We start from the raw sequence: 23,985 nt of genomic DNA on the forward strand, positions 1-23,985 counted from the left end.
GGGCAGTTCAAGGATGGACAGGGTGACAATGTGGGACAGTGGGATGACATCAGGTGGTATCCTTTGCTGGCGGGGGTCTTGACATCCTACTCTGTCTTCTTGCGAGATCTCAGGGCCCTCTTGCGGGGTGGTTCTTCTCCTGCAGGAGGTGGGGGTCTGGTGGGCTGCTGTTGTGCGGGGGCCTCCTGTCCACTAGCGCCGGCGGAGGTGGTTGGCTGTTCTTGGTCCAGGCTAGTGGCAGGGGCCCTTTGTTGTTGTTGAGTGTCCGTCCTGGTGTTGATGAGGTCCTGCAGCAGCCCTACCATGGTAACCAGGGTGGAGGTGAGGGCTCTGATGTCCTCCCTGTACCCCCGATAGTGTTCCTCCTGCAGTACCTGGATCTCCTGGAACCGGGCCAGTACCGTCGCCATCGTCTCCTGGGAGCGGTTGTATGCTCCCATGATGGTGGTGAGGGCCTCGTGGAGAGTGGGTTCCCTGGGCCCGTCCCCCCCCTGTCGCGCAGCTGCCCTCCGAGTTGCCCTGTTTCCCCGGGCCGCTGCCCCCTGGCCGGTGTGCCCACTACCACTGCCCCCAGGTCCCTGTTGTTGTTGGGGTGGTGGGTTATCCTGGGTGCCCTGTAGTGGTAGACACACCGCAGATTGACGCGCCCTGGAGACAGAGGCATGGGCCCGCTGGGTGGGAGCTGTGCTGGTGTTCCCAGAGGGGTTTGGGTCTGTAGTGGCCTGTGCCTGTGTGAGGGGAACCGACTGTCCAGAGGTCTCCGATGGTCCGGGCTGGTCATCAGTGTCCAGGTCGACAGAGCTGCTGTCATCGCTGACGGCCTCTTGGGTGGGGGGTGTGGAGAATTCTGGGCCCTCCGTGGCGGTGTGTTGACGGTCGGGTCCTGCAGGGGTATAGAGGTATGGTTATAGTTTCAATGTGTGGCATATGGGTGTATCTGTGGGTTCCCGTGTCCCCAAGTGCTGGCATTCGTGTGTGGGGGCTTTGGTGAGGGTGGCTTGTGGGGGGATGTGTATATGCATTGGGCATGCTTTGGTGATGGGTGTCCATGCTTAGTGGACGCATGCAGGCCTAGGTTTTGGGATGTGTGGGTTGTGATGGTGAGACATTGGCAGGGAATAGGTGTGCTGGGGGTGGGGGTGAGGATGGTGGTGGGGGTGAGGGTGGGGGTGAGGATGGGGGTGGGGGTGAGGGTGTGGTTCGAGGATGGGGGTGAGGGTTGGGGTATGATTTGGCATGCAGGTGGGGGGGAAGCAGTAGTGAAGCTTCAACTTACCAGTATCCATTCCTCCGCCGACTCCTGCGATGCCGTCAGGATGCAGGATGTTCAAGACTTCCTCCTCCCATGTTGTAAATTGTGGGGGTTGAGGTGGGGGTCCTCCGCCAGTCTTCTGCACGGCGATGTTGTGCCTGGATACCATGGAACGCACCTTCCCCCGTAGGTCGTTCCATCGCTTCCTGATGTCTTCCCGATTTCTGGGGTGCTGTCCCACAGCGTTGACCCTGTCGACAATCCTCTGCCATAGCTCCGTCCTCCGGGCAATGCTGGTGTATTGGACCTGTGTGCCGAAGAGCTGGGGCTCTACCCGAACGATTTCCTCCACCATGACCCTGAGTTCTTCGTCTGAGAAGCGGGGGTGTCTTTGGGGTGCCATGGAGTGGTGTGTATGATGTGTGGGGTGGAGTATGTGTAGTTAAGTGTGTTGAGTGTGGTGGTGTGTGTTGTTTTGTGTGCGGATATTGTGTGGGTGATGGTGTAGTGTGCCTCTGTGTGATGGTATTCTGTGATCGCTGATGTGTCTCTCAGTGCTTCTTTCTGAATTTTTGGTCGTAGGGGTTTGTGGGTGATGTGGGTGTGTGTTTTATATTGTATTGTGTGTGTGGGAGTGGTGTGTGTATGTGTATCAGGTGTGTGGAATTCAAATCATCCAATGTGGCTGAGTTTTGTTCGTTTGTGTGTATTCTGACCGCGGCGGTGTGTACCGCCAATGGAAAACCGCGTTTGAAAGACCGCCGCGTGGATTCGTGGGTCGTAATGGCATGGGCGTATTTCTGTTGGCGTGACGGTGGAGGTTTGGTCACCTCCACTTTTCCGCCGACCGCTGGTCTGGCGGTCTGTTGTGGCTGTCGGATTTTCGGAAGTTTGGCTGCTGCGGGTCAGAATGACCGTGGCGGGTTACCGCGACCGCGGTGGAATTATGGAGGATTTCTGACCGGCGGTAGGCGCCTTTTACCGCCGAGGTCAGAATGACCAGCTAAGTCCGAATGTAGGAAGTTGACCAGGACCTCCCAGCCAGCGTATAAATTGGTTTTGGATTTTTAAACTGTTTCCTGTGTTTTATTTAATTACTGTTTTGTGATACTTGAATGCTTTACACTCTGTCTCCTAAGTTAAGCCTTGTCGCTCATTGCAAAGCTACCAAGGGATGAGCTGGGTTTAATTTACTGAGACCTAAGTGGAGGTTAGTGGCATATTGCTAAGTGTAGGTACTTACCTGCACTTATCAATAACCCATTTTCCAACATTTTGTATAAAACTTACCTCCAGAAGGAGTATTACCTGTATTTTTGGCCTTGTGTCACTAAAATAAAGTACCTTTATTTTTGGAAACACTGAGTAGTGTCTTTTATTGTGTATATGTAGTGTGTAACTATAGTGGTATTGCAGGAGCTTTGTATGTCTCCTAATTCAGCCTAAGATGCTGTGCTACAGCTACTTCTAGACAGCCTAAGCTGCTAGAACACTGTCTACATTTCACTAATAAGGGATAACTGGACCTCGTATAATGTATAAGTACCTCAGGTACCCACTACAAACCAGGCCAGCCTCCTACATCATGCTCAAAAGCAGCTTTTGATATTTATTATTTTGAGGTGCTTGTCCCTCTTAAGAATTCAATGCATTCTAGTAACTGTATGGGTTCACTTTTATATTTTTCACAATTTTAAAGTTATCACTTTGTGTGCAATCCTGCAATCCTCTGAAGTATGTTTAACCCCTCGGGTGCCCTGGACGTAACGGTTATGTCCTGGGCAGCACACTCGGGTACCCACGATGTAACCGTTACGTCCAATTAGGGGCCCACGGGGAAAGAGCTAGCGCTCCCCCGGGGGCCAAGCACCCCCGTCCCCTGGGCAGGGATGGAAGGAGAATCACTTCCCCTTCCACCCCCACTTCCCCCATACCCCCTGTACTTCACAGTGGTGTCTGATGACGTCAGTGCGTGATCACACGTTGACCTCATCAGAGGCTGCCCCCACCACGCTGGAAGCTCAGCTTCCCTCACGGATTGGAGGAGACATTCATTCTCCTCCGATGATGTGGAGGGGGTGAGAGAGGCATGAAAGAAGAGGAAATGCCTTTCCTCTCCTTTCATGTCTCTCTCAGCATTTCGATCGGGCATCATAAATTCCACTAAACACCGGGAATTTTTTTTTTTTTTTTGTTTATGTCATAAGGGGAGCGGCCCCTTGGGTTAGGGACGCTCCCCAGGGGGCAATTTATTTTTAGGCCCTTTCTGCTCCACCCTAGGGGCTGATCGGCCGATTACAATTAGGCCAATCTGCCCCCGGAGGGGGGGGGGCAGAAAGCGCTATACACCAGGGATCATTTTTTGTTGTTTATTTTTGTTTTATGTATGTGGGGAGCGACCCCTTAGGCAAGGGTCACTCCATTGGGGCAAATTTACTTTTAGGTCATTTCTGGCCCCCTTGGGGGCAGATCGGCCTATTTTTATTAGTCCAATCTGCCCTCAAGTGGGGAAGAACCCACTAGACACCAGGGAATTTGTTTTGTTTTCTGTGTATGTCATAAGGGGTGTGGCCCCTTGGGCAAGGGCCGCTCCCTATTGGAGATATTTATTTTTAGACCATTTCTGCCCCCCGGGGGCAGATCGGCCTATTATATTTAGGCTGATCTGCCCCCGGGGGGGCAGAAACCACTAGACACCAGGGATCATTTTTTGTTTTGTTTATTTTTGTTTTATGTATGTGGGGAGCAACCCCTTATGCAAGGGTCTCTCCCTTTGGGGCAAATTTACTTTAAGGCCATTTCTGCCCCCCTTGGGGGCAGATCTGCCTATTTTTATTATTCCAATCTGCCCCCAAGGGGGTCAGAAACCACTAGACACCAGGGAGTTTGTTTTTTATTTATGTTTACTCATAAAGGGAGCAGCACCTTGGGCAATGGCCGCTCCCCAGGGGGGGCAAAATATTTTTAGGACTTTTCTGTCCCACCTGGGGGCAGATCCGCCTATTAAAATTAGGCTGATCTGCCCCCAGGGGAGCAGAAACTCCTAGAGACAAGGGATATCTATTTTTTTATGTTTACTTTTTTTCTATATGTATCAGGAGCGACCCCTTAGGCAAGGGTCGCTCCCCTGGGGGGGGCAAATTGTATTTAGGCCATTTCTGTCCCCCTTAAGGGCAGATCGGATTATTTTTGTTAGGAAAATCTGCCCCCAAGGGGGGCAGAAACCACTAAACACCAGGGATTTTTATTTCTTTGCGTCAGTTTCACGCAAGGGGAGCAACCCCTTAGGCAAGGGTCGTTCCCCTGGAGGCAAATTTATTTTAAGCCATTTCTGCCCCCCCCCCCCTTGGGGGCATATCTGCCTATTTATATTTTGCTGATCTGCCCCCAAGGGGGAAAAAACCACTAGTCAACAGGGGTTTTTTTTGCGCCAATTTCAAGCAAAGGGAGCAACCCCTTAGGCAAGGGTCGCTCTCCTTGGGGGGGGCAAGTTTATTTTAGCCCATTTCTGCTCCCTTTGGGGGCATATCGGCCTATTTCTATTTGGGCGATCTGCCCGTGGGGGGTCAGAAACCACTTAGGCACCAGGGATTGGTGTGTGTGTTTTGTTTGGAGGGGCAACCCCTTGGGCAATGGTCACCCCCCCTCCATGGGGGGGCATATTAATGTTGTCCATATCTGCCCCCCGGGGGCAGATCAGCCTATTTTTGGAAGGCCCATCTGCCCCCAAGGGGGTCAGAAAGCGCACCAGAGACCAGGGAAGATTTTTTTTTTCAAAATAAGAGGGTGGGGTTATGGCCATACCCACACCCCAAAAAAAAGGGGCCAAAGTTGTTCTGTCCACCAGTGGGCAGATTGGGCAACTACCCCGATCCACTCCCCGGGGGGCAGAAACTATATTAGATGCCAGGGAATTTTAAAAAACTATAAAATAGTGGGGTGGTGGCTACCACCAGTATGGACCTGGTTCTGCCCCCATACCAACTGAAGGGGGTAACAGTCTTTCAGCTCTCCCCTGCACACTAAAAAATCTTATCCCACAGTAAGCAAGAGGACATTTGATTATTTTCGGTTTTCGTTTTACATTTGTGCCAGAAGAGCTTGGCTAACTCTCAAAATCGTTCCACTTGGAATGGAGAGGGCTGCACTTTTTGGACTTTGGGATGCTGCCATGTACAAAAATCTACAAGACCTAGACACATCTGAAAACTAAACATCTGGGTGATTCTAGGGTGGTGTGCCTCACATACATCCCGCACAGTTTTCTTACCCACAATGCCCTGCAAACCTCCAACTTTGCTGGAAATCACAAATTTTTTCCTACATTTTTCTGATGAAACCTTCCGGAATCTGCAGAAATCCACCAAATTCCTACCACCCAGCATTGTCTCTTCTATACCGATAAAAATTCTGCTTCACTTGTCAGCCTAAAAATGTTTTTTTTTCAACCTTCTCTTTTGGACCCGCTTTGGTTCCCCTCAATTTCATCATGTTTTTGGCTCTTCTCTGTCACAGGCACTTGGCCCACCTACACAAGTGAGGTATAATTTTTACCGGGAGACTGAGGGAAATGTTGGGTGGTAGGAAATATGTCCCGGTGTGGTGATCCCATACACAAATGTGGGGAAAATTTAATTTTTACCTAAATTTGAGGTTTGCTGAGGATTCTGGGTAAGAAAACATTGGGGGATCCACGTAAGTCACAGCTCCCTGGACTCCCTCGGGTGTCTAGTTTTCAGAAATGTCTGGGTTTGGTAGGTTTTTCTCAATGGCTGCTGAGCCCAGGACCAAAAATGCAGGTGCTCCCGCAAAAACAGGTAGTTTTGTATTTGATAATTTTGATGTGTCCAGATAGTGTTTTGGGGCATTTCCATTCGCGGGCGCTAGGCGTACCTACACAAGTGAGGTACGATTTTTATCGGGAGACTTGGGGCAACACTGGATGAAAGGAAATTAGTGACTCCTCTCAGATTCCAGAACTTTGTGTCACCGACATATGAGGAAAAGTATTTTTTTAGCCAAACCTCTGAGGTTTGCAAAAGATTCTGGGTAACAGAACCTGGTGAGAGCCTTCCAAGTCACCCCATCTTGGATTCCACTGGGTGTCTAGTTTTCACAAATTCACAGGTTTGGTAGGTTTCCCTAGGTGCCGGCTGAGCTAGAGGCCAAAATCCACAGCTAGGCACTTTGCAAAAAACTGCTCTGTTTTCTTTGGGAAAATGTGATGTGTCCATGTTGTGTTTTGGGGCATTTCTTGTCGCAGGCGCTAGGCCTACGCACACAAGTGTGGTACCATTTGTATCCGGAGACATGGGGGAATGCTGGGTGGAAGGAAATTTGTGGCTCCTCTCAGATTCAAGAACTTTCTGTCACCAAAATATGAGGAAAAAATGTTTTTGGGACAGATTTTGAGGTTTGCAAAAGATCTGGGTAACAGAACCTGGTGAGAGACCCATAGGTCACCACATCTTGGATTCAACTAGGTGTCTAGTTTTAAAAAATGCGCAGGTTTGGTCGATTTCCCTAGGTGCCAGCTGAGCTAGAGGCCAAGATCTACAACTAGGCACTTTGGGAAAAGCACACCAGATTTCAATGTAAAAATGTGATGTGTCCATGTTGTGTTTCCTTTCGCAAGAATGAGGCCTACAAACGCTAGTATGGGTGCCCCGGAATTCAGAGATGTGCAAATAACCCCTGCTTCTCAACACTTTGGGCCTCATTTCAACCCTGGCGGTCACAAACCGTCAGGGTTAAAATGGCGTTTGTGCCGCCAACAGGCTGGCGGTACGAAATGCCATATTATGACCGCTGCAGTACCGCCATGGTCACACCGCCGGGGCCGGTGGTTTACCGCCATGGATGTCCTGGCGGTCGGAGTCTGCTGGGGATTTTGACTCTCCTTACCGCCAGCCTGTCCAAGGCGGTAGACATCGCCATGGACAGGCTGGCAGTAAGGCGACTCGCGGGGCCCCTGGGGGCCCCTGCACTGCCCATGCACTTAGCACTTAGCTGCTGCACCTGCCGCACCTCCACATTGCCGCCGGCTCTATTAGGAGCCAGCTGCAATGTTACGGCCCACATCCCCGCTAGGCCGGCGGGGATGTTGTAATGCCGCTGTTGGGTTTGTGGCCTTTAGGCGGCCTTTAGGCGGTTCAACCTTGGCGGGCAGCCTCCGCCACCTGCCAAGGTTGTAATGAGGGCCTTTATCTTGTGCCCATTTTGGAAGTACAAAGGTTTTCTTGATACCTATTTTTCACTCTTTATATTTCAGCAAATGAATTGCTGTATACCCGGTATAGAATGAAAAAACATTGGAAGGTGCAGCTAATTTATTGGCTCTGGGTACCTAGGGTTCTTGATGAACCTACAAGCCCTATATATGCCCGCAACCAGAAGAGTCCAGCATACGTAACAGTATATTGCTTTCAAACATCTGACATTGCAGTAAAAAGTTACAGAGTACAAAGATGAGAAAAATTGCTGTATTTTTTACCTCAATTTCAATTATTTTTTGTTCAGCTGTTATTTGCTGTAGGAAAACCATGTAGGATCTACACAAATTATGCCTTGCTGAATTCAGAATGTTATCTACTTCTCATAAATGTTTAGCTTCCTGGGATCCAGTATTTGTTTCACACCCATTTCTGTCACTAACTGGAAGGAGGCTGAAAGCACAGAAAATAGTAAAAATGGGGTATGTCCCAGTAAAATGCCAAAATTGTGTTGAAAAATGGGGTTTTATGATTCAAGTGTGCCTGTTCCTAAAAGGTAGAAAGCTAGTGATTTTAGCACTGCAAACCCTTTGTTGATGCCGTTTGCAGGGGAAAAAAACACAAGCCTTCTTCTGCAGCCCTAGATTTTCACTGTATTTTGAAAAATGTCTTGGTGTCCTTCAGGGGAACCCCAAAGTCTGGTTACCTCTAGAATCCCTAGGATGTTGGAAAAAAGGATGCAAATTTGGCATGGGTAGCTTATGTGGACAAAAAATGTTGAGGGCCTAAGCGCGAACTGCCCCAAATAGCCAAAAAAAGGCCTGCCATCTGAGGGGAAAAGGCCTGGCAGTGAAGGGGTTAAATACCTTCATCAGTCTTCACAGGAGTGCAGCTTATCGGCAGTTGCTCTGTCATGGTTTCTCATTATGAATGGCCTCTTATTTCTGAATGGGCTGGTAACTGCTATTACCAGCACCATCGGAATTATGAGATGCGCTGGAAAACTGTTGATCTCTTAACTTTCACCCATAGATTTTTGCTGCTAAAAACAGTTCTTATCTCCCAGTCAAACTTCAGCCTCAAATGAGGAATAACCACAGAACTGCATCTGGAATTTCCAATGTCCTTGGTAACTCCTCTTTTCAAGGAAACGTTCAGGATCTAACTCGTAATGGCAACTTTATTTAAAAAACGTTAAGGTCAAATCCCTTTGATGTTAACCACTGGAGGGATAAAATCACTGACCAGCAACCTAATGACAAAACATTGACAAAAGCCTATGGCCCAGCTCAGATAAAGCGAGCTTTGTTATTTATAGTGTTCCGATGCACGTCCAAAGTACGACACTAGTGCATTCTCCTCCTGGTAGTTTTCCCACTATGGATTTTCAATGATTCTCTGTTTAAAATTCAGTATCAACTTTCTAATAATAATTTCCTGGCCTTTATTGATCTTCAAATGAGCTGTGTTTTTTTAGCATTTTCTCTTCCTTGAGGCTCTACGCAGTAATGTTCATGTACCTTACTTCAAAAGCAAGAGAGCTATTCCTAAGAAATATAACATCAAGCCCCTAGCTCTCACATCAAAATGTTTAAAAAGGGGTTGTGGTCATGCTCAGACAAAGGTACCATGCTCAGACAAAGGTACCATGTGCGTTTATAGTGTGCAGCATCTTGTTCCCCTGAGACCAAGTGTATTTTAGAACATGCAGTCTTTTAGGTCACCCTCATATATAGTTTATCAATTTTAATGACAATATCACATTGTTTGTAAGCTATTTTCTTACTACATTGTACAGACTCGAACTTCCCTTAAAATGTGTCAGTTTTCAGCAATTGGTCGTACAACAAAGGGTAAATAACTTATTTCACAAGAAAATCCTCCCCAAGCCACTGCAAATGCTTTGAAGGGCACATTTGGTGCCATCCTTTAGCAGCAGACAACCCCTTTGAACTTCTCTCTGCTATCCCAGCGCATGCCAACCTGAACTGCATGTTCCTGTGCTTCCTCTTCCCTTCCCTTTTCCCATACCTCGGCTTCTACTTCTGCTATTGCCTGGCCCACTGCCTTTGCTTCTAAAGCTCCTCTTCATAACTCTTTCTCTGCTTTCTCCATCCACAATTTGTGTTTGTCTTACATTAACAATAGATGGGACAATTGTGATGAAGACATTATTGTAAAAGAAGAAATAAGGAAGAATAAGAAGTCATATCAGAGGCATTCTAAGAATCCCAAACCATAACAAAACATTAAGGATGAAAGAGTGTATCTTATCTCGCTATACTAAGCGTTGAGCAGGTGCTATTGCAACACAAGCAGTGCAAAAACAGCTTTGTGTCACTTTGTGCCTCTTTGCATTAAATGGCCCATTACTCGGGTGGATCAACACAAGAAGCCATTGGGTTTAACTCACATCCCTTCTCCTAAGAAGGACTGACCAGTGTTTGCTTGAAAAATCTATTCACTATTGAGAGCAGGTGCAAACAGAGGAACATGTGATTATTTCTCAAAACAGCCAAGGCCTTGAATGTTTTCTGCAGTACTCAGCATATATTAAATACTTAAGAAATTTCCAGGTTGGCGTATGCATAAGAATTTCTACTGAATTTGTATGCCTCCTGTGCAACCTTCCACGGGTTCCTTTGGTCTAAATCAAATGGTAGATAGCGCACATTCACTGTAGCAGCCGATTTGCTTGCCAGAGCATGCCAGGGTTTTTCCTGGAAGCAGAAGGACAATCTTTGTGGATCGATGCTGGTGATCAGGAGGAGGAGGAGGTAGAGGGAGATTCTGACCACATAGAATCAGGGAATCATCCTTCAGGTTCAGCGGATGGCTCTTCTAATGATTGTCCAACTAGCAGACCCACTAGTGTACCTCGTAGCGGGAGGTGTAGTCACTCATGTAGGGATCCCTTCACACCCAGAGATCAGGTCACTAGGGTCAGAAAAGCTAGGGAAAGATCCACCTCTGCCCATTCCCATATCACCTCAGTGTCTGAGAGATCCAATTGCACAACTCCAGGAGATGACTCCATAGATAGGGAGCTCAGGAAATTGAGACTGGAGGAGGCCAGGCTGAGGCTGCAGTAGCAACAGCTAGCCCTAGATAGGGAGGCCTTGGCAGTGGAAAGGGAAAGGCAGGTTTGGAGTTAGTACCCAGTGGTGGCAGCAGCGCAGTTTCAGGGATTATAGAGTGAAGGAGGACTCCATTGATTCCAGGAACCTGCACAAAATTGTTCCCCATACAAGGTAGGGGATGACATTTACAAGTGGTTTACTGCACTTGAGAGGGCCTGTAAAGTTCAGAGGGTCCCTCAAAGGTGGTGGGCTGCTATTCTGTGGTAGTCCTCCTCTGACAAGGGGAGGGATAGACTTCTCACTGTCAGAGAAGAAGACTCAGACAACTACAGTGTTCTTAAGACTGCACTCTTAGGTGGTTTTGGTCTTACCACTGAGCAGTATAGAATCAAGTTTAGGGAGACCAGAAAAGAGGCCTCACAAGATTGGGTTGACTTTTTGGACTGACTGTCAAAGTTTCATAAGGCTGGTTACATGGCAGCAAAGTGTCTTATTATGAATGCTTGTATAATCTGTTGAGAGCATATTTTGAATAACAGCACGTCTGACTTGTTGCACCAGTACTTGGTGGACTCAGATCTGACCTCTCCCCAAGAATTGGGAAAGAAGGCAGACACATGGGTCAGAACAAGAGTGAGCTGAAACTTTCACACAGGGTGTGATACGGAAAATAAGAAAGATGGTGGTAAGCCTTAGGACAAGGGTGGGGACAAAGACATGAGTAAAGACTCCTCATCAGGTCCACAAAACTCCTCTGGGGCTGGGGATTCTTCGTCTTCTGCACACACTAAAAGGCCTTGGTGCTATGTGTGCAGAAATAAAGGCCATAGGCCCGTGGACAGATCCTGCCCACGTAAATCCCTTGAGCCTACCACCACTACTACATCCACTTCTAGTACCCCTAGTAGTAGTAGTAATAGTGGTGGGGCTACCGGCAATAGTCAAAATAAGGGTGTAGTTGGGTTCACTTTTGGGTCCATCATAGAAACTGGGGTAGGTGTAGAAACATCCAGGACAGTTTCTGTCACAAAAGGTGGCAATGGCCTGTCGCCCTGGCTGATTGTCCTCTTAACATGGATAAGTCGACATAGTCATTTAAGATAAATTGTGTTGAGGTCCAGGCCTTTGCCAAGTTTCCAGCATCACTATAGTGACTGACAACCTAGTGTCACCTGCACAACACCTTCTTGAACAGACGTACCAAGTTACTGATGTCAACAACTCTATTCAGTCTCTCCCCTTAGCTGTAGTTCTACTTAGTTGGGGTGGAGTTACTGGCCCAAAGCAGGTGGTAGTGTCACCTAGCTTACCTGTAGACTGTCTCGTAGGAAATGACCTAGAGGACTCAGGTTGGGGTGAAGTAGAGATTCATATCCATGCATCCATGCTGGGTATTCCCAAGGAACTGTTTCCTTTAAACTCAAAAGAGATCAAAAAGCAAAGAAGGGAAGGAACTCTGAAGCCTTAGGATCCTCCTCAAAACACGGGTAAAAAGGATATCAAAGTATCCCCCACCGTCCCTACCACTAAGTATATCATTCTTGTTAGGGGGGGTACCACCCCTAGTGGGGAACCTGTGTCTAAAGCTACCACAGCTGGACTCTCAGAGGTAAAAGTATATCTCTGTGGGAAAACTAAGACAAAACAGCAACTCTGCCCTATCTTAGAAAACTTGGAGCAACACTCCAACCCTCCCAGAGAAACTTTAGTGCAGCACTACTGCACTACCTCTAACCCCATAGGACAGCAGCCCTGCCCTTATATAGAGCCCTTGGGACAGCAACCCTGTCCTACTTTAGAGACTTCAGGACATACGTTTGGCCCTGCTTTCGTCTTGATAAAACAGCACACCTCTCAAGCATTACAACCCTTAGGACACCAAGCCTGTCTTAATATAAGGTCACACGGACAGCCATCCTGCCCCATTTTAAAACACCTTAAACATAGAGAATGTCAGGGTTCACAGTTGCTCTGTTCTTTAGCTAAAAGTCTACAAACAGGGTGTTTCACCTCCCCACAGGGAAGGGATTACATAGTGGATGATAAATGGAGTAACCACTCAACTGCAGAGCTACTCTCCACTTATCACCACTTAGACAATAAAGTCTTAACTGGACAAGGTTAGCCTTATTGTCCTTCGTTTGGGGGGGTTGTGTAGGAAAGTAGCCTCTTGTTAGCTTGCTTACCCCCACTTTGGGCCTGTTTGCCAGTGTGTTTGACTGTGTCTACTTGGATCCTGCTAATCAGGACCCCAGTAATTATGCTCTCTCCCTTAAATTATGGTTGTTGCATACTGGTAACCTAGTATTTCACCCACAATTGGCCCACTGGTGCCCCCTTATAAGTCCTTAGTATATGGTACTGAGGTACCCAGGGCATTGGGGTTTCAGGGGATCCCTTTGGGCTTCAGCATATATTTTGCCACCCGTAGGGAGCCCATGCAAAAGCTCCTGCAGGACTGCCATTGTAGCCTCTGTGAAAAGGTGCTCACATCCTTTCACAGCAATTTATGCTGCACCAGGTCACTTATAAGTCACCCCAATAGCAGGCCCTCCAGCCCTGAGGGCAGGGTGCAGAGAACATGTATGTGAGGGCAACCCTGCACTAGCAGAGGCACCCCCATAACCTCCAGGACCATTTTTCCGGACTTTGTGAGTGCGGGCACGCCATACTACGTGTATTCTGGACATAGGTCACTACCTATGTCCAGCTACATAATGGTAACTCTGAACATAGGCATGTTTGGTATTAAATATGTTTGAATCATACCCCACAGCTTTTGCAAGCATTGGTTGTATGATTCCATGCACTCCGGGGGCTACTTAGAGGACTGACAATTTTGCCATTCTAGACTTCTGAGATTTTCCAAGCAGCCCCAGCTGCTCCCACCTCTCAGATAGGTTTCTTCTCTCCTGTTGCTCAAGCAGCTCAAGGACAGGAAGGCAGATGAAAGAATTTATTTTGGGAGAGGGGTGCTACACCCTCTCCCTTTGGAAATAGGTGGTACATGCTTGCGAGGGGTTGCCTCCCCAAGCCACTGGAAATGCTTTGAAGGGCACATTTGGTGCCATCCTTGCATAATCCAGTCTACACCGGTTCAGGGACCCCCAGTCCCTGCTCTGGCGTCAAACTGGACAAAGGAAAGGGGAGTGACCACTCTAGCAGGCATCCTCTGCATCCCTTACTTTACCTTCTCACCAAAGAAACTGCATCTGGACAATCCACGAACTCTACAAACTGCAACAAAGAAGCAAAGATGGCTTCTGCAACATTGTATCTTCAGCTCCTGCCAGGAACTGCAATTGTTTCCCGGTTGTGCATCCTCAGAGGACAGCCTGTCTTCAGCCTCCACTAGAACAGCAAAGGAATCTGCCTTGGAGTGAAGGAGTCACTCCCTTGCTTCAGCAGACACCTCACTGCATCGCTGACTGGCTGCTTGGATCCCCTCTCTTGATGAGCTGCATGGATCCCGCATCACAGGTGGTAGACTGAAGTGGTCCCAATGCTCCTGACGTCCTACTGTCCAACTTTGGTGGAGGTAAGAGCTTGCCTCCCCACCAAGACATTACCCCTGTGTACTGGGTGTTTTGCAATTGCCAAGGCTTGTTTGCATCCTTACATGAAGTTCTTCATTCACCGTGCAGCTCTAGCCCTGGCACTCTATCCTGCAAAGCACATCTTCCTGAGTGGTTTTCCGGCAGCACGGGAACCTTTGTCATACTGCTGCATTGGCCTCCTTTTGCACCTCCTTTACCCCCAAGCTGTGGGACTCCTTTGCGTGCTGCATGGTCTGGTGTGGGCTCTCTGAGTTGCTGAGAGCCCCCTCTGACCCCCATCCTGTTTGGAGTCCACCAGTTCCCTCCTGGTCAGCACCATTTTCCGATAACAGCGAGTTTTGCGTATGCCAAGGCTTGTTGGGGAAATCTAGCGATGCAAACCAGACTGCAATCTTCCATCTGGCATGGGACATCATCTGCACCAACCAGGAACCTGCATTCTTCTTCTTGGTTGCAGTACTGACTGGTGTTCTTCACCGGTGGTTCTTCTTTTGCACTTTCATCTAGGTTAACAGGGGCTCCTGTTCTCCCTGGACTCTTTTGTGCTTCTTGGACTTTGTCCCCTTCTTCCACAGGTCTTCAGGTCCAGGAATCCACTGTTGGTGCCTTGCAGTCTCTTCTGGTTCCTGCATAATCTTTCTTGTGTGTTCTAGGAAAGGTATTGTGTTTTACTCCTGCTTGCTTGGGCTCTGGGGCGGATTCTATTACTTGCCTTTGGTGTTTTCTAATACTCCCAGCGCCCCTCTACACACTACACTTGCCTAGGTGGGAAACCGACATTCTCATTCCACTTTAATAGTACATGGTTTGTGTTCCCCAGGCCCATTTCTATTGTGATTTTCACTAATTGCACTGTTTCCTAACTGTTTTTATGCACATTTCTGCATACTAGTGTATATAATGTGTGTATTACTTACCTACTAAGGGAACATAGGCGGTCATTCTGACCGTGGCGGGCGGCGGTCGCCGCCCGCCATGCGGTCACCACCAAATGGCCGCTCCGCGGTCAGGAGACTTTCCGCCCGCCCGTCGGCCCAGCGGGAAAGACCCTGCAACAAGGAAGCCGGCTCCGAATGGAGCCGGCTGAGTTGCAGGGGTGCGACGGGTGCAGTTGCACCCGTCGCGATTTTCACTGTCTGCAAAGCAGACAGTGAAAATCTTAACAGGGCCCCTGCACTGCCCATGCCAGTGGCATGGGCAGTGCAGGGGCCCCCAGGGGCCCCACGACACCCGTTCCCGCCATCCTGGTTCTGGCGGTGAAAACCGCCAGAAACAGGCTGGCGGGAAGGGGGTCGGAATCCCCATGGCGGCGCTGCAAGCAACGCCGCCATGGAGGATTCCCTGGGCCAGGGGAAAACCGGCAGGAAACCGCCGGTTCCCCTTTTCTGACTGCGGCTTTACCGCCGCGGTCAGAATAGCCCTGGAAGCACCGCCAGCCTGTTGGCGGTGCTTCCGCTGCCCTCCGCCTTGGCGGTCAGAGACCGCCAGGGTTGGAATGAGGGCCATAGTCTCTTGGGATTTTTGACATATGTGTCACCAAAATAATTTACCTTTTCTTTTGTAACACTGAGGCCCATATTTATACTTTTTTAGTGCCCCATTTGCGCTGCTTTTTGACGCAAAAGTGGCGCAAACATTACAAAATACAATTGCCATCCAAACTTGGGAACTGCCCAGACTTCTCTATTCTTTTTTGCATAATTTATGTATCACTCTAACCCTGAAAGGGATTTGTTTTGACTTATACTGGGTGCTCCCTTGTGTCTGGACAAAGCTAAATCTCTCTGATGAGCGTGAAACACATGTCAGGGGTTGCTTTTAATCATTCCAGGTTGGCTTGGATGGTATTTTACCAATCCAAAGCTGTAATATTGTGCCTGGAGTGGTAAATGGCTTTTGTCATTTTACAGCTCGGCAAGGTTGACACTGTGTCAAACCTATGCTTAAAGAGTTTGCTGTATAAACGGCAAAAGACTTTGGGGCAGATTTATACTCCGTCTGCGCCGATTGTGCGTCAAAAAGTTTGACGCACATTCAGCACAAACGTTGCCCCGTATTTAAACGTGGATGACAAAATTCCGGCGTGTGCGTATTTTTTTGGATGCGGCAACCCGCCTTGCATTAATCATATGCAAGGTAGGCGTTCCCGTCCAAAAAATGGCTTAAACGGCCGTGCGTCGTATTTATGCTTTCGGGCAAAAATGACGCACGGCCGGGAGGCGGAGCCAGAAAATGACGCACAGCCCGATTTGCATCAAAATGTAATGCCTGGGTCAGGGCAGGCATTAAAATGGGACAAACACACCTGTATTTAATCAGAACACACAGAACAAACAGCAGAGCAGCAACAGGGAGCCATGGAGGTGATTCTAATCCAGCGTGCACGCAGACGCAGAGCCCAGCAGCAACAACAGCAGCTACAACAACACCAGCACGGACCCCAAAGGCAGCGCAGAAGGCAGGGGAGGATATTCCGCCCCAGAACCACCCTTCAGGGCCTCAGGGAATTCAACATCATTCAGAGGTACCAGTTGAACTGGCAGGCCATTCAGCAGCTGCTGCGCAACATTGAACTGCAGTTGGCCCCCACTTTGGTGACACCCCACACCATCCCAACAGAAACCAAGCTGCTTGCCGTACTTCATATGCTGGCAAGTGGCTCTTTCCAAACAACTGGTGCCCTGGTTGGCGGAATATCACAACCATCATTCTCCGCCCTTTTGCCCAAAGTACTGGATGCCATCATTGGACTGACACCCCGCCACATCTGCTTCCCTAACACACTGCAGAAGCAGCAGGAAATAAAACAGGGGTTCTACCTCATCAGTGGCTTCCCACACATCCTTGGTGCAATCGACTGCACACATGTACGCCTTGTGCCACCTGCTGCAACTGAACATCTCTACCGCAACAGGAAGCACACACATTCCATCAACGTGCAGGCCATTGTCGATCACCAGGGATTGATCACCAACATCGTGGCTAAATATCCTTGGAGTGTCCATGACTCATACATTCTCCGTCACTGCACCATCAATGAACACTTCCAGGATGGACGGTATGGCAATGAACTACTTGTTGGTAAGTACAAAAACCTACTTATATACACACTGCACAGCAACTCTCTAGGACACACAACACATACACCACAACAGCAACATGTGAACAGGAACATACTGAGGTCGTGACATCGCTAGCCATGTTTCTTAGGTCACCATTGAACCTGTCACACATCGAAAATTACTGTACAGCCTAATGTTAAGACGTCAAAGATCACAACGTGTGGAGTGGGTTGCACAAATGTCAATTTGCAAAATGTAAGTGTCCCAATGACCTTTACATTAATCCATTGCATGAGTCTAAAGGTATGGGATGTCCAGGGTACATTGATATGAACGTGTTAACAGCACTGTCAATTTTAACTGTGTATGGAACTATCATCTCACCCCCAGTGAAGACACACGGACACCTGTATCACAAGTCACAATGCTAGGGAGGGCACACTGTACTGCAAATCCCAAAACATACTGCTGACAAACGGTTAGCAGACAAACACTTGTTCAGCCAAGGAAACAACACAATGCAGATCGTACATCCTACAAGCCTAGGATGCTACATTATTACACAAAAGAGTCACAGACAACACAAGACAACTACTGCCATGAAAGGTCATTTCACTTGTGCCAGCTACATCAACATGATCCCAATCATTTTCTCTTGCAGCTGATCAGGGGTATGGCATCCAGCCATGGATTATGACACCATTTGGCAACCCAAGTACTACCTACAACGACACACATAGGAGGACACGCAGCATTGTCGAGAGGACCTTTGGCATCCTCAAGTCAAGGTTCCGGTGCCTCGACATCACTGGTGGTAGCCTCCCATATTCCTCGGAGATGGTCTGTAGGATCATCCTAACATGTGCAATATTGCACAACATTTGCATCAAAAGGAACATTCCCCTCCTGGAACCAGAGCCACACATGCCTGAAGAGGAGGAAGAGGAGGATGCTGGCCTGCAACAGGAGGGGGAACTACAGAACACGGCCTCTGGTATACGCAGGCGGCAACAGATCATCAACAATTTCTTTTGAATATGATCACCTTCACCACTTTAGTTAACAAATTTAAATAAACACCTATTATAATCACCATATAATGGTATTGCCATTCCTTTTTGCACACCTTCATCTCTACTTATCAGAATAAGAGTGTTGCCTCATGGAGCATTGCTGATATACTGAGTAGGACACTGAACATCCCAGAGCTAATGTGATGCCTAACATACAATGGTCACATACACACACACTCTTAATGACATATATCATGTACATTTCTCCTTTGAAGGCCAATAGCAGAGGGTCACAACTATTTCACACATACATGTTGAAATCAAGGTCCAATGCAGCATATGGCACACAACTAAGACACCATCACTCAATAAGGGGAAAACAAGCCTCATACATGAGGCAGTCAATGTGCTTTGGCATCAGTAACAGGAATGCCTGACCAGACCCTTGACAGCAGTAAGTCCAACTGCATCCAATATTTGCAAGGACTATCTGTGACCAGAGTCCCATAGAAGCAGAACATAGACAGCACAAGTGCCACACATATGATCAGCATTGCACACATGACATTCCATGTACATGTGAGCCCATTTAATTAATAACTCCTGACACACCCATGCATCTGGTCACAACCCACCTGTTTGAAGAGGTCCCTGGAATACTAAGATGTGTACCCTGATATTCCCTCCTCTACACACACAGACCAACATTAGCAAACCAGTGTGCTACACCCTTTCCTATGGTATGCCATTGTCATAGAACATCTGACTGCATGGACGTCAGGTTAATTTATACACTGTTTCCTAGTTTCAAAGCCCTGTTAGCACATGTAGTTTGCTTCCCGTGTGAAAATGTCTGTTGACAGAATGCAAGTCTTACCTACAGGACTGGTGAGAAACAGATGCAGCCCACACCTGTGATCACCTCCATGCACACCACCCATTTAAAAAAGCACTGCCCCTGCTGATGCCTGGAACAGCATAGGAGTTGCCATCATGTCAAATATACCGTTAAGCATTGATACTAATTAAGCCGTGTAACACAGCCCTTGGGTTCATGTGTCACCTTCAAAAACACAGGACATACACAGTTTGACATGTCAGCTCTCTAGTTTGTCCTCCAAACAGTCCTAGTCAGACCACTGATTATGTAACTTGTGAAATTGCTGGATCCTGAATCACCTTGCATTCTGTCAGCCTGACTGGCAACTGTCTGTGCGTCACACTAAAGTATCCCTGTGTCTACATATGTACCACACTTGCGTTAGCTAACCTCTCATTCATCAAGGGGTACTGGGCATGGGCTTCTTCAATGCACACACAAATACATTGTATAGCATCATCTGCCTTTTAACTGTACCATTTGAGTTACATCCTCTTGAAAAAGCAAAATTCATGGCCCATCCCTTGTCTGGGTTGCATTTATGCATGAATGACAAAGTGTGGCTGTGTCCCAGGGCCGTAGGCAGGGATTGGGTAAGGGACTTTCAGCACAACCAGCAACCTCTGAAAATGTCCATGAATAATACACCAATGTCAGGACCATGACAGTTCACACACAGAATCACAGTGCTCACAACATAGTGATGGGCTGTGTGTGGTTCATAGCTGTGAAAATAATCAGCACAGAGGCTATGATGTTCCTAGATACAGTGGGAATTGCAGAGGCTAACCTGTGTACAAATGTTGGAATGACACCTGCCGGAACATGACACCTGAGACATTATCTCACTCAGCACACCAAGATTGCCCTGTTGACTGTCTCTTTACACATGTTTAGTGACAGGGTGGACCATCCACATGTTGGTTCACATGTCCACATCCACTTTACTCACATTGATCAACCAAGGATACTCAGTAGATACAGGAATAGCTGCCACTGACTCATCATAAGGCCTGGACCGAACTGTGACAAATTACACCCCAAACAATATACAGGATCATCATTGGACCACACACATGAACAAGACACCTATGTGCAATTGATCACTGGAAATATGTGGACACGTGCTGCCTCGTATGCTGGTCTACCACAGCCACTTGATAGTTGGGGCTCACTTCTTTGGCCTCAACTGTGGTGTCATCATACATTTGAGATTCACCCTTGTCTGTCTGTGCAAACAACATGGTACCCACTTCCTCAATGCATGTGTATGACTCACTGTGGGATTCACCAACTAGTGTCTAGGATGCTCTTACCAATACTCTAGGACATAGGATGTAGAAAATGTGGACCATTGACATGAACAAGCGTCTACCATCCATCTGGTGCATGCTATGTCACATGTGATGTCTACGTGACCCTAAATCTTGGAAGTCCACTTTACAGGTGTTGTTACATGTATGACTAACACATGCCCTCTCTCATTTCCACAATGACTTGCATCTAAGGATTGGACACATGGGGCGTCATTATGACCCTGGCGGTAGAGAACCGCCAGGGCCAACGGGGGCGGGAGCACCGCCGACAGGCCGGCGGTGCTCCCTTGGGCATTCTGACCGCGGCGCTTTGGCCGCGGTCAGAACGGGAAAACCGGCGGTCTCCCGCCGGTTTTCCACTGCCCGTAAGAATCCTCCAAGGCGGCGCAGCTCGCTGCGCCGCCGAGGGGATTCTGACAATCCTTACCGCCATCCTGTTCCTGGCGGCTCGCCCGCCAGGAACAGGATGGCGGTAGGGATTGTCGTGGGGCCCCTGGGGGCCCCTGCTGTGCCCATGCCATTGGCATGGGCACTGCAGGGGCCCCCGTAAGAGGGCCCCGCTAGTATTTCACTGTCTGCGTAGCAGACAGTGAAATACGCGACGGGTGCAGTAGCACCCGTCGCACCTTCCCACTCCGCCGGCTCGATTACGAGCCGGCATCCTCGTGGGAAGGGAGTTTTTCCCTGGGCTGGCGGGCGGTCTTTTGGAGACCGCCCGCCAGCCCAGGGAAAAACTCATAATACCCTCCGCGGTCTTCTGACCGCGGAGCGGTATTATGGAGGGCGGCATCCTGGCGGGCGGCCTCCGCCGCCCGCCAGGGTCATAATGAGGCCCATGGACGTCACATTCATACAAGCATATGTACAAAAATGCTTCATGTGATACACACACAATTGGTCAACAAATACATCAGTTGCCAAAGCACACACTTTGAGCCCAAGGCATTTCAGTATTGTACATATGTGCATCACATTGCTATCCTCTCCTTATGCCAAACATGCACAATTTCTGCAACACACATATGTAGGCCATACTTATGACCAACTATTGCGTCAGCCAACCGTAAAAATACTGTGAAGGGAGTAGCGGATCATGGTCCGCTGCAGTATGATGTCATACATGTGAACATACACCATCAACACCATAGTGTCGTCAATCAGCCTATCTCTGATGTGTCCCAAATGTAACATAACCAAAAAACAAAAAAAATTGCCCAAAACCAGTTAATGCACTGTAATTGTGACGTTCCCAGCGTTATGCGTCATTTTTTGTCTATCAAAACTGTATTTGCGTCATTTTTTTGACGCACAGGAGTGAAATTTAGCACGCATCCAGATATTTGTACAGGCCATGTACTCTTAAGTGGATGCGGGCTAATTTTCACTTCTGTGCATCAAAAAAAATGACGCAGATACAGTTTTGGTAAACAAAAAATTATGCATAACGTGAAAAAGGCGGGACTTTTCATACAGGAAGTGATGTAATAGGATATCCTGTTTACAGATCATGTACAGTGGGTGTACTTTCACTTTCACTTTGGAGTCTATACTGTGTGGCTGTGTAGAGAGTGTTGGCCTGAGATTTTGTGCTTTTCTGTCCTGTGTGCTATCTGTAAAGTCCATTTGTGAAATAAATATTGTTGCTGTATACAGTACTACTGTGTTTTGTCTACATTTGTCCATTTATCTTGTGTTTTTGTTGTTTGTGGGAGTCTGTTGTGGGTAGTGTTAGTTTGGGGATAGTTGGGCTCTTTGAGTGGTTAAGTTTACTTTTCATCTGTATTTGTACCCCTACTTTCCCCCTTTCTATTTCTTTTACCCCTATTCCCTTTCACTTCCCAAGTATGTCTGATAGGCCACGTCTTGGCAGGATGGGGGAAGAGGAGTTGGGGGGTTCTTCTGGCTTGTGTGCCATTTCTTGCCGCTCATGATCCAGGCAGGGGGCAGGGTGATACAGGCGTATCCATCAGAGGCGCGCAGAATCCGGTGGGGAAAGGTGCTGCATCACCTGCAGCGTGTGTATGCCAGCCAGAGGAGTGACCACCAGCTGAAGCACCGGTGGGCTGACCTAATCACCAGGGAGCAGGATCTCTTGGACCACCTGGGAATCATGATTGGTGGCACTGTTCGTGAGCACTAATCATGTTAATGTGCACCATTAAATGCTCTGTAGTGACATAAGGGGATTAGTACAATGTCTGCCAGCTAACTTGCTGACTGTGTGTAATGCTGGGGAAACATAAAGGGATAATTGATGCACTATGGCAAGGATCACAATTGCTAGCTGTCAGGTAGCACGTGCTCAGCAAACTTACAGGTTACTTTCATAAAGGAAATTGGTGCCGCCTTTTTGTCTGAAAAGCAAACAAAATAGGAGCCAATCATGCTTATATAGGGTACTATTGACAGAGAAGTACAGATGTACCAACATTTAGGCCAACTTTGTTGACGCAATTGCTAGACTGACTTTAGAATCACTGCATGATGCAGAAAATGAGTGCTGCCTTCAAGTCAATTGATAATAGCAAAGTGGCTCAGACATATGTCTCATGTGAGTCTGGTGAGTGTGGAAGGAAAGCGTTCATGGAAGTACTATGAATATGTGGGATTATTGTGTTCCTTGATCTTTTTGGATACATGTCAGATCTGGATTTGAAAACATTGTGAAAAGGTTTAAGGTGCCCTCAGCTAACATCTTAGAATGTTTGTTGGAGTTAGTTGTGCCACATTCCAAATATGGATGGCAGTCCAAGTGTATGCACATGGCTTCACATCTCCATGGTTGGTGCAAATCACCATAGCTGGGGCACATTAATTGAATAAACTGTAACAACAGGATGGCTTACAAAAGTCCCTGCCCCTCCCTCTGTACATTGTACCTATGTGTCATTAATGTGTCATGGCCGCAAGGCATGTTTGACTGGTAATGCAGTCCTCAAGTAACCAGGCTATGGATGTCTCTCTTGGATGCACATGATGAGACGATTACACTCCATAATTTTGTTCTGGTCACCAATTACGGGGCATGTTTGCAACCACATGATAGTTAGGGCCAATGTATGTGTGCCGATATGTGTGTAACTGTCACAGGAGATCCATGCTATGTACAAGTTGGCCGTGATATATCAGATGCAGTACCATCATGTCTGAATTGCTGCCATTTCCTTATTCAGCCTACACATTGTATGTGTTTATGAAATTGTTGCGCTGTGCACAGATTTTGAACACATTTCTTCCTTCCATACCTTACAGGTGGACTGGCACCCTACAGTGTGGGAGAGGTGGCGACATTTGACGACCCTGACCACTCCAGTAAGTGTTGATATGTCTGTTATGTGTTGTGTTTGCTGGTTATGGACTCGTGTGAGTTGGACACATAGCAAGGGGTGATGCATTGGGCAAGCTTTTATCTTGTTCCATGAGTGGGAATTCAGTTTCTCACATGTTTTGAGTTGGCCCATGCGTATCCAATGGTATCATGTAGGGATTGTAGGCCATTCCTGTAGGCCCCACTCTGAGTACAGGGGTTAGTCATGTGGATGACACTTGTATCACCAAGAGTCGCACTGGAAGTCAGCTCCGATTTAGTCAGCCTGTCAGACCCACATTCTCC

Source organism: Pleurodeles waltl, chromosome 7 (genome assembly GCF_031143425.1).
Source record: "Pleurodeles waltl isolate 20211129_DDA chromosome 7, aPleWal1.hap1.20221129, whole genome shotgun sequence".
In the NCBI taxonomy this organism is placed as follows: domain Eukaryota; kingdom Metazoa; phylum Chordata; class Amphibia; order Caudata; family Salamandridae; genus Pleurodeles; species Pleurodeles waltl.